This window comes from Mustelus asterias, unplaced genomic scaffold (genome assembly GCF_964213995.1).
Source record: "Mustelus asterias unplaced genomic scaffold, sMusAst1.hap1.1 HAP1_SCAFFOLD_107, whole genome shotgun sequence".
Taxonomy (NCBI): Eukaryota; Metazoa; Chordata; class Chondrichthyes; order Carcharhiniformes; family Triakidae; genus Mustelus; species Mustelus asterias.
In genome coordinates, this window is record NW_027590151.1 from 603,886 (window position 1) to 614,235 (window position 10,350).

The following is a 10,350-nucleotide window of genomic DNA, read 5'->3' on the forward strand; positions in this document are numbered from 1 at the left end:
GCCATTCGGCCCGCCGAGTCTGTACCGATCGCAAGCCTCCCAGGCCCTATTCCCGTAACCTCATACATTTACCCCGCTAATCTCCCTGACACTGGGGTCAATTTCGCATGGCCAATCAAACTAATCTGCACATCTTTGGACCGTGGGAGGAAACCGGAGCACCCGAGGAAACCCACGCCGACACGGGGAGAGCAGATACACACACGGCCACGTGCAAAGACCAATACGTGTCAGGATATATAACCATATAGATAACAGCCCAGACACTGACATCAATTCTAACGTCCCTCGTTATAAATCCAGAATTATTCTGTAGATTTCTGTCACATTAGTCTGAGTTGCTAACTATGAAAATACATGAATAACTCCAACTCCGTGTTCACTAGAAGACTCGTATACCGCACAGAATCAACAAAAGCATAGACACAGGGACAAGTAAACACAGTGATCGATTCTCAAACTGATCAACTCAAACATAGACACACAGACAATCACTAAGGAAGATAAACAAACAGATTAACACAGCCACTGACACACTGAATGGAAGTGCACCCATTGACAATCTCAAAAACTTACGAGCTCCAGAGTAAACTCCCTGAACCGGAATTCCCGAGGGTCGTGTCAGTGCGGCAATATCGTGTTAGATATTCATTGCGATGGAACTGTCCATTTTAACAAGAACAGCCAGAAATCTATTTCTCATCAATGGTGATCATTAATTGATGACTCAGCAGTGGACACTTTTGGAGAATAAGCAATAATGAATGTATTTATTTTTACAGCCAAACACATTCTGGATGTGTCCATATCATGTTTAAAGTTTATTTATTAATGTCACAAGTAGGATTACATTAATACTGCAATGAAGTTACTGTGAAAATCCCCTAGTCGCCATACTCCGCCACCTGTTCGGGTACACTAAGGGAGAAATTTAGCATGGCAATGCACCTCACCAGCAAGTCTTTCAGACCGTGGGAGGAAAATGGAGCAAATCCACACAGACACAGGAAGAACGTGCAAACTCCACACAGACCCAAGCCAGGAATCAAACCCAGGTCCCTGGCGCTGTGAGACAGCAGTGTGCCACTGTGAGGCAGCACTGTGCCACTGTGCCACCGTGTCACCCCATGTGAGGTCAGTGAAGGTAAGACAGATTCCCCACCCATTCTCGAGCTTGTCAGATCGAATGTTCGGGACAACACAAGGAGACTGCTTCAGGTATAGGTGATTCATTCTCATCTGTTATATTCCACACTCTGTAGAAATTTGTGGAGTTAATGTAGTTCTATTAGATATGATTCCGAAATAATGAGGAGATGCTTCATCCGATTAAACTCGTTTTGCAAATTCGATATGAAATCAATTGCATAAATAAATATGTTTACATTGAAAACTATATTGGGAAGCTATATCCAATACTTCATGGCACTGTGTCAGGGAAACGTTGTTACTTAAAGCAAACTGTACATGGATTCCACAAAACGCCTTCTTCCAATGGGAATTTGACAATGACTTGAAAGGGAGAAAAATCAGCTTCATGGAATGAGAGGAGGAAATTGAAATGAGAACAAAGAACAGTGCAGCACAGGAACAGGCCCTTCGGCCCACCAAGCCCGCACCGACACGTCAGTTTGGTAACTGGTCATAAAATAACTGGCATAGGCATGGTGGGTCGAAGGGCCTCTTGTTGTTCTCTGCCATTGTCAACCATTTTCAATCATTACAACAATCTGAGGTCCCTATCTGCTTCAAGAAGACGCCCATCATCCCGGTACCTAAGAAAAATCAAGCAGCATGCCTTAATGACTATCGGCCGGTGGCTCTGACATCCATCATCATGAAGTGCTTCGAAAGGTTTGTCATGGCATAAATCAATTCCAGCCTCCCGGACCACCTGGATCCACTACAGTTGCCTACCGCCACAACAGGTCCACAGCAGACGGCATTTCCGTGGCCTTGCACTCAACCCTGGATCACCTAGATAACAAGGACAGACTCCTATTTATTGACTATAGCTCAGACTTCAACACTATTATTCCCACGAAACTCATCTCCAAACTCCGTGACCTGGGCCTCGGCACCTCCTCTGTGACTGGATCCTGAACTTCCAAACTCACAAACCACAATCTGTAAGGATAGGAAACAACACCTCCTCCACGATCATCCTCAACACCGGTGCCCCACAAGGCTGTGTTCTCAGCCCCCTACTATACTCCTTATATACCTATGTAGATGACTGTGCGGCCAAATTCCCCTCCAATTCGATTTTCAAGTTTGCTGACGATGCCACCATAGTGGGTCGGATCTCAAACAATGATGAGAAAGAGTACAGGAATGAGGTAAAGAATCTGGTGAACTAGTGCAGCAACAATCATCTCTCCCTCAAAGTCAACTAAATGAAGGAGATTGTCATCGACTGCAGGAAGCGTAAAGGAGAACACGTCCCTGTCTACATCAACAGGGACGAAGTAGAAAGGGTCGGGAGCTTCAAGTTTTTAGGTCTCCAGATCACCAACTATCTGTCCTGGTCCCCCCATGACGACACTATAGTTAAGAAAGCCCACCAACACCTCCACGTCTTCAGAAGACTAAGGAAATTTGGCATGTCAACTACGACTCTCACCAACTTTTACAGATGCACCATAGAAAGCATTCTTTCTGGTTGTATCACAGCTTGCTATGGCTCCTGCTCTGCCCAAGACTGCAAGGAACTACAAATGTCGTGATTGTGCCCAATCCATCACACAAACCAGCCTCTCATCCATTGACTCTGTCTACACTTCCCGGTGCCTGGGCAAAGCAGCCAGCATAATTAAGGACCCCATGCACCCCGGACATTCTCTCCTTCACGTTCTTCCTTCGGGAAAATGATACAAAAGTCTGAGGTCACGTACCAACCGACTCAAGAATAGCTTCTTCCCTGCTGCCATCTGACTTTTGAATAGATTTACCTTGCATTAAATTGATCTTTCTCTACACCCTAGCTATGACTGTAACACTGCAATCTGCACACTCTCATTTCCTTCTCTATGAACGGTATGTTTTCCTTGGAAAGACGGAGAATGAGGGGAGATCCTTGGAAAGACGGAGAATGAGGGGAGATCTAATAGAGGTATACAAGATTATGAAGGGTATAGATAGGGTGAACAGTGGGAAGCTTTTTCCCAGGTCGGAGGTGACGATCACGAGGGGTCACGGGCTCAAGCTGAGAGGGGCGAAGTATAACTCAGACATCAGACGGACGTTTTTTACACAGAGGGTGGTGGGGGCCTGGAATGCGCTGCCAAGTAGGGTGGTGGAGGCAGGCACGCTGACATCGTTTAAGACTTACCTGGATAGTCACATGAGCAGCCTGGGAATGGAGGGATACAAACGATTGGTCTAGTTGGACCAAGGAGCGGCACAGGCTTGGAGGGCCGAAGGGCCTGTTTCCTGTGCTGTACTGTTCTTTGTTCTTTGTTCTTTGTTTTGTCTGTATAGCGCAAGAAACAATACTTTTCACTGGATGTTAATACATGTGACAATAATAAATCAAATCAAATCAAAATCATTCTTGGATCAATATGTCTACAGCAGTTACAATGAATGTTGCAACATTCCAAGAGAGTCCCATTGGGTCCTATGGACGCCAGCAGTCTCTGTAGTGTAATGGTGGTTGCATTCACCTCACACACGAAAGGTCCCTAGTTCAAAACCATGCCGAAATATTATTCAAATTTGTTCATTAAGGGTGAGGGAAGTTTACATGATTGAAATTTGTTGTTAAACATTATCCGAAACTCGATATTAAAGCCATGTTATCTTTGCTCTGGCCTCGGCCTCAAAATCTTTCAGCAAAATCAGAGATCCTGTATTTTTATGATGCAATGAGGGGAAATAGATGTTCCTGTTTTGACACCGTGGACATATCAGCAACTCATTCAGTCCACAACAGAATTTAATGGCTTTGTTGATGCGGACGAACAAAGTTAATCATCATCTGAACCATGTCAAATAGTATTGTGTGCTTAAAAAGGCAGACACAAGTGGAACTGTAACTGAACTGGAGGAAATGCGCACATTGCGCAGAACCATTACTTTAACATCGTTCTTCAGAGTAAAGAAATAGGGAAAATCACTCAGACAGTTGAGGAAATCGAGAATCAGTGCGGATCTACTGGACTTTCCTACAGCTGAACGGGATTTAGACGCCTGAGTGTTTCACACACAGAATGAAGAGGGATCAAGTATATCTAACAAATCATTCTTAAATCTATTCCCTTTGAAGATATTTGATTTTGTTTAAAAGCTGATTGTGGTCAATCTCAATGAAGCACCGTGACATGTGTATTACCCAGAGACTCGATTCCTTTTGTTGGTCAGTCATGTTTGCAATTCAATGTTGTATATTTCGGAGATATTTCATTCAGAATGAGGAGATAGGTAATTAATAAAAATATATTAATATTAAACATTGAACAGCGAACAAATATTGGGTAGAACTGGTTGAAATTATTCAAAGAAAGATGAGTATGATGCATTAATAATTGAGCAGAAATCATTGCTCCCTTAGATATTTGCCGGACGACCGCTTATAAATGTTGAAGTTCAAGATGAGTTGAGAAATCAGGTTGAAAGAAACGGTTTTTGTCTTGTATTCAGTGACATGGGCTCTCAGTGTAACCATTCGAACCTGCAGCAACACAGTGGAGTTGAACATTGTGGTCAGGCCAATTGGCGGCGCTATGCTGTCAGTTGTTTCTGTAGTGTAGTGGTTATCACGTTCGCCTAACACGCGAAAGGTCCCCGGTTCGAAACCGGGCAGAAACTCTTATTGAAATTATTCATTTAGTATGAGGGAAGTTTTCCATGGTTTCAGTTGTTGCTGAACATTATCCGAATCTCGATGTTGTAACCATGTTATCTTTGCTCTGACCTCGGCCACAAATGCTCTCAGCAACAGCAGAAATGCTGTATTTTAAGACGCAATGAGGAAATAAATGTTTGTACTTTGACACCGTGCGCACATTAGCAACTTGTTCAGTCCATAACATAATATAATGGATTTATAAATGCAGACTAACATAGTTAATCATCATCTGAAACATGTGTAATAGTAGTGTGTGCTCATAAAGACACAAGTGAAACTAACTGAACTGGAGGAAATGGCGCACATTTCCCGGAAGCATATTTTTAAAATTGTTCTTCATAATAAAGAAATGGGAAAAAAATCACTCAGGCAGATGAGTAAATCGAAACTCAGTGTAGATCTGCTGGACTTTTCTATAGATGAACGGGAGCTCGGCGCCAGAATGTTTCACATGCAGAATAAAGAGGGATCAAGTATAACTAGCAAATCATTATTAAATCTTTTCCCTTTAAAGATATTTGATATTGTTTAAAAGCTGACTGTCTCAAATAAGCACCATGGGATGTGTATTAACCAGTGACTCGATTTCTTTTATTGGTCAGTCATGTTTGCAATTCAATGTTGCATATTCCCGAGATATTCAACTCAGAATGAAGATGTATGTATTAAATACATGTATTCATATTTAATATCGAATATCAAAACAAATATTGAGTAACTAGCCAACGATTCAAGTCTGGATGACCCTTCGTCAGAGCTAAGAGCAAAGAAAAGCAGAAAAGATTTAAATTATGAGGGTGGAAGGGGGATGCTGTAATTGGACAAAGGGAATGCAAATAACGATAAAAGATGGCTGAGAGAGATACTAAAAATGTCCATTAAGCGATCAGAATAGCAGAGCAGAGGTAAAGGTGGTTAAGGCAGTTGCCCTGAAAGAGAAGTGTGGGGGGGGGGGGAGAGGGGGGGGGGAGTGAGGGGGGAAGGGGGAGTGGGGGGGAGGGGGAGTGGGGGGGAGGGGGAGTGGGGGGAGTGGGGGGAGAGGGGGAGTGGGGGGAGGGGGGTGGAGTGGGGGGGAGGAGGGGTAGGGGGGAGAGGGGGAGTGGGGGGGAGGGGTGGAGTGGGGGGGAGGGTGGGGGGAGTGGGGGGGAGGGGGTCGTGTCCGCTCCGCCATTCGGTCGTGCTGCAAAATTTCTCATCTCCATTCTTCTCCCCTTTTCCCAGTAACCTTTGATCCCCTTACCAATCAAGAACGTATCTATCTCTGTCTTAAATACACCCAATGACCCGGCCTCCACAGCCTTCTGTGGCAATGAATTCCACACATTTACCACCCTCTGGCTGAAGAAATTGCTCTCATCTCGATTCTAAAGGGCCGTCCCTTTATTCCGAGGTTGTGCGCTCGGATCCGAGATTCACCTACTAACGGAAACATCTTCCCCACGGCCACCCTATCGAGGTCTTTCAATATTCTGTAAGTTTCAATAAGATCCCCCCCCCCCCCCCCGCCAAACTCCATCGAGTTCAGACCCAGTGTCCTCAGATGTCTGCAGTTTTATTTGATCGGCTTCAGTCGCTCATGTTTGTTGTTGTTTATTTTAAGTTCGGTTTGTGACGGCTTCTCAAGACCATTAATCGCATTGCCTTGTGTCTGACCTGTTTACATTGAACTCTTCGTTCTGAACCGTTGATTTCCTCGAGTTGCGAATGTAAATAAAACGGATTGTACAGTAGCGGATTGAGATGTAGATCCCGTGCGAGAAACAGATGCAGCAACACAGAAACCTTCAAGCTAAGAAACGGAGGTAAACAAATGGAAAGACAGAGGGTGAATCAGAGGCCGAGACCGTAATAGAAGTAAAGGCATAAGTTCGGAGAAACAGATGCAGAGGGATAAACACGAGGAACGGGAATGGTAGAAATGAGGGAGAGGCTGAGAGATAAATAGTGGGACAGGCAGTGAGATAAATGGGGGAAAGAGGGAGGCAGGAAGGGAAATAGATGAAGATACAGTGAAGGAACCGTGAAGGGAAAAGTTGTATATAGATGGAGGTAACACAGTCGGAGACACAAAGAGAGACAAACGAATAGAGAACAAGAGAGGCAGAGAGATAGGCAGTGAGATAAACAATGGCCTAAATGGTACACTGAGAAAAGCAATGGCCTAAATGCGACCAGGAATTACAGAAAGGGAAAGAAAAATAGCACAATGTAGCGTAGTACGTGATACCGGCAGGGTGATTTCCAAGAACCTCTTGACATCCTGAGTAACCAGACCAGTCGCACCATCACATTGTTATCCTTCCCGTACCCACTGCAGTAAATACACAAACACGGTGCGGCAGCGCCATCTGGCGACGGTCCGAGGTCATTTCCTGGAAAATCATCGAATTCTCAAATTACAGAAGGTTGTTGCTGCATGATTATATTACATTACTCTTGTTCATCCTTTTACTATTACAATGCAATTAAATGCAGTTGAACGCATACGTGAGGGATAATCCCAACTTTATTTAATTGCTGACGATTCGCTTTATTCAATTAATAGTGGTTAAAAAGCTAATTTTAAACAAAATCAACCCATCAATATTCCGATAAGTGCCTCCTCTAAAATACCAACATAAGATGTAAATATGACCCTGGATTCACACCCATTTCCGATGTGCTTTCGTTATTTTCATTTAAATCTTTCCATCATAATGTTACTTGTTGAGTTATTATATTTTATTATACGTTATCTAATATAAATAGTATCTAATCTAAGAGTATCTTTATCTAATATAATGAGCAATTTGGTGGACTCGTTGAAATGGGAGACTGGGAGAAATCGTATTGTCTAAACTCGGAAATTCAGGGAAAAGGGCAGAAAGAGAAGAACGTGGAGTAAATGTGAAGACAGAGACGGTCAGAAGTAGGGCAAGGGAGGTAGTGGCGGAATGACACAGCGAGATAAACAGGTCCCAAACAAAGGGAGAGCCGGAGAACCTGAGAAATACAGGGAGAAAGAGAAACTCAGAGTTCATTAGTCCAGAGCGAACACTGATAGGTGCCCGACGACCATCAGTTCAGAGAGAGCAGCCAATCCTGTCGCTGGGAAACGCCCCTCAGTTTCTGAGTAAGTGAAGTTTCCGCTGATATGAATTTCCAATTTAATATCAGAACAGAAATATCAACATGTTTCAAATATTGTCTCATTTCTGCCGAATCCTAAACCAGACACCATGTGCTCCTCATTTTGGTTGCTGATAATAATGGTCTTGCGGCCCGGTGAGTCAATAAGCTCTGACAAAATGTCATCCTGACACGAAACGTTACCTCTGTTCTCCCTCTCACACATGTCAGATCTGCTGAAGATTTCCAGCATTTACTTTGAGCCAATGTTTAAATGATCAGCGTCTGTCCCATGGACTATGTTCGCTCCCAGATTTTGAAGAACATCTGTGTTTTATTACAGGGACAAATGCTGAAGATTCAGTGTTTCAAGATCGATCTGAATTATCGATTCTGGAAGGACAGAACATAACACTGGGCTGTAAATACTCAACAGCTGCTCTTCGAGCCCTGTTCTGGTACATCCTGTATCCCGGGCAAGCTCCAAGGCAGCTGATGAATATTTTTAGCTCGGGCGATACCGATAAGCCTCCGGATATCCCAGATAGGTTCTCGGCTGCTTTACAGAAAGGAAACAACACTGTTCCTTTAAATATCGCCAGCACTCTTCTGTCTGGCACCGCCGTGTATTTCTGTGCCATGGAGCACACACTGGTTCAGAGATATAGCGAAACACGTACAGAAACTCCAGACTGGGAGTTCTAGTTAGTGGACGGCAGAGGGCGCGCTCACACAGATAAACAGAAACAATTCAGTCTCAACAGTGAGTGTCACCGCATCATAAACAGAATTACAAAACAAAACACAACGCTCAACATGAACAGCTGAGCCGCAGTTGGTTTTAACTTGTAACCATGCTAAAAATGCATTTATGATTAATTAACTCACACTTAGCCTTTTGCTGATATTTCCTTGCATATGTGAATTATTCCCTATCTTCACTCTTCGTTTTGTGGTCGGTTTGATCAAAGGGTCCATTTGATCAGAGTATTATGCTCGCTAAGGGATCAGGTATATAACATGTGCATTTCACAAGGTTGACTGAGAACCATTCAAACAATCCCTGAGAGCAAGGTACCATCAATGTTCATTCTCATTTTCAATGACTGTCAACTGTTTTTTGACATAATTCGCAACTTTATAATAACCGGACCAGCGACTTTAATCCAACCCCTGTCCCGAACAATAGAGCGATATTCCTATTAAGCCAACTGAATATAACCCAGCTTGGGATGTTTCTGCTCACTGAAAACCACGTATCCATCCACAGGACTAAAAACACGACAGGGGACACATGAAAGTGAGGTTCGAGGATCCGATCACATTATAGCAGATTACTAAGAATGTGGATTGGAACGAGAGTTTTCTTGCGTCAACTTACCCTTTTACAGAGCGGCCAGCGACAAAGTGTAAGGCGGCAATTGGGTTGTATGGGGTGGGGAGGGGAGATTTCGGGCAGATAATTGTGAAATATACACATTTAATCTCAGTTCCAAATCATGTTGGAGAGTTTAAAAGCACTCCAATCTGATTAGTTCAGATTTTAATATACATTTCAGATCTGAGTCATGGAAATTCTGTCACTTAGTTACTGTCCTCAAATGATAAGACAGAAGGAGAAGTGTTTTTTTTAAGTTTCACCTATGATATTACATGGAGTGATTTTGTTTTATTCTGGCATTGTCTACTCCCGATGAGCTGCACTTACAGGAAGTCTTAATCATGTCTGCGGACAAGCGGTGAGACAAACAAAAGCAACAGCACCGTTCAGGCATCCAAACCTCTCTCAATTTCAATGTGTAGGAAATGGACTCTGAAGAGTTGACCAGAAGAAGGGCTCACGTATGGAGTTTATGATGAATCATAGAATCATAGAAAAAGAATCCTTACAGTTCAGAAGGGGTGCATTCGGCCCATCGAGTCTGCACTTGCCACAGTCTCACCCAGGCCCTATTCCCGTCACCCCACACATTTGCCCTGTTAATCCCCCTGACACAGAGGTCAATTTAGCATGGCTAATCAACCTAACCCGCACATCTTTGGACGGAAAGCAGCCCCATCCATGCACTCTGCATCATCTCCGGAAGCTCCTGTCCTGGCTTTTCAATTTTGTGATTCATTTCTTAAAGTTACAAAGTTACAAAGCCAATGCGCAGAGCGGAGAGGACAATCAAGAACCAATCTCCACACCTGCCCCTACATCAATTAAAATTCAAATTCAACCCAATTGATGATCCCCACAAGAGATATGAGCAAGATCCAAGCTGACAAGAGAAGGTATTGCACGTGAACTTGGGCTTTATGCGACGCTTAGTCTTAGCCAAAAACCCGAGAAGTTTGCAGCGGTTAGACTCGTGGACAGTTGCAGCCACATTGAGGACCGGCGCTGTCAG

The 10,350-nt window shown here is 43.7% G+C and overlaps 1 non-coding gene across 1 annotated transcript; it reads left to right on the plus strand.

Moving 5' to 3' along the window:
• The first annotated feature begins 4,736 nt into the window (after positions 1-4,736).
• trnav-aac (transfer RNA valine (anticodon AAC)) lies at positions 4,737-4,809 on the plus strand. The gene has a single exon. It is a non-coding gene; the product is annotated as a tRNA-Val (tRNA).
• The last annotated feature ends 5,541 nt before the right edge of the window (positions 4,810-10,350 follow it).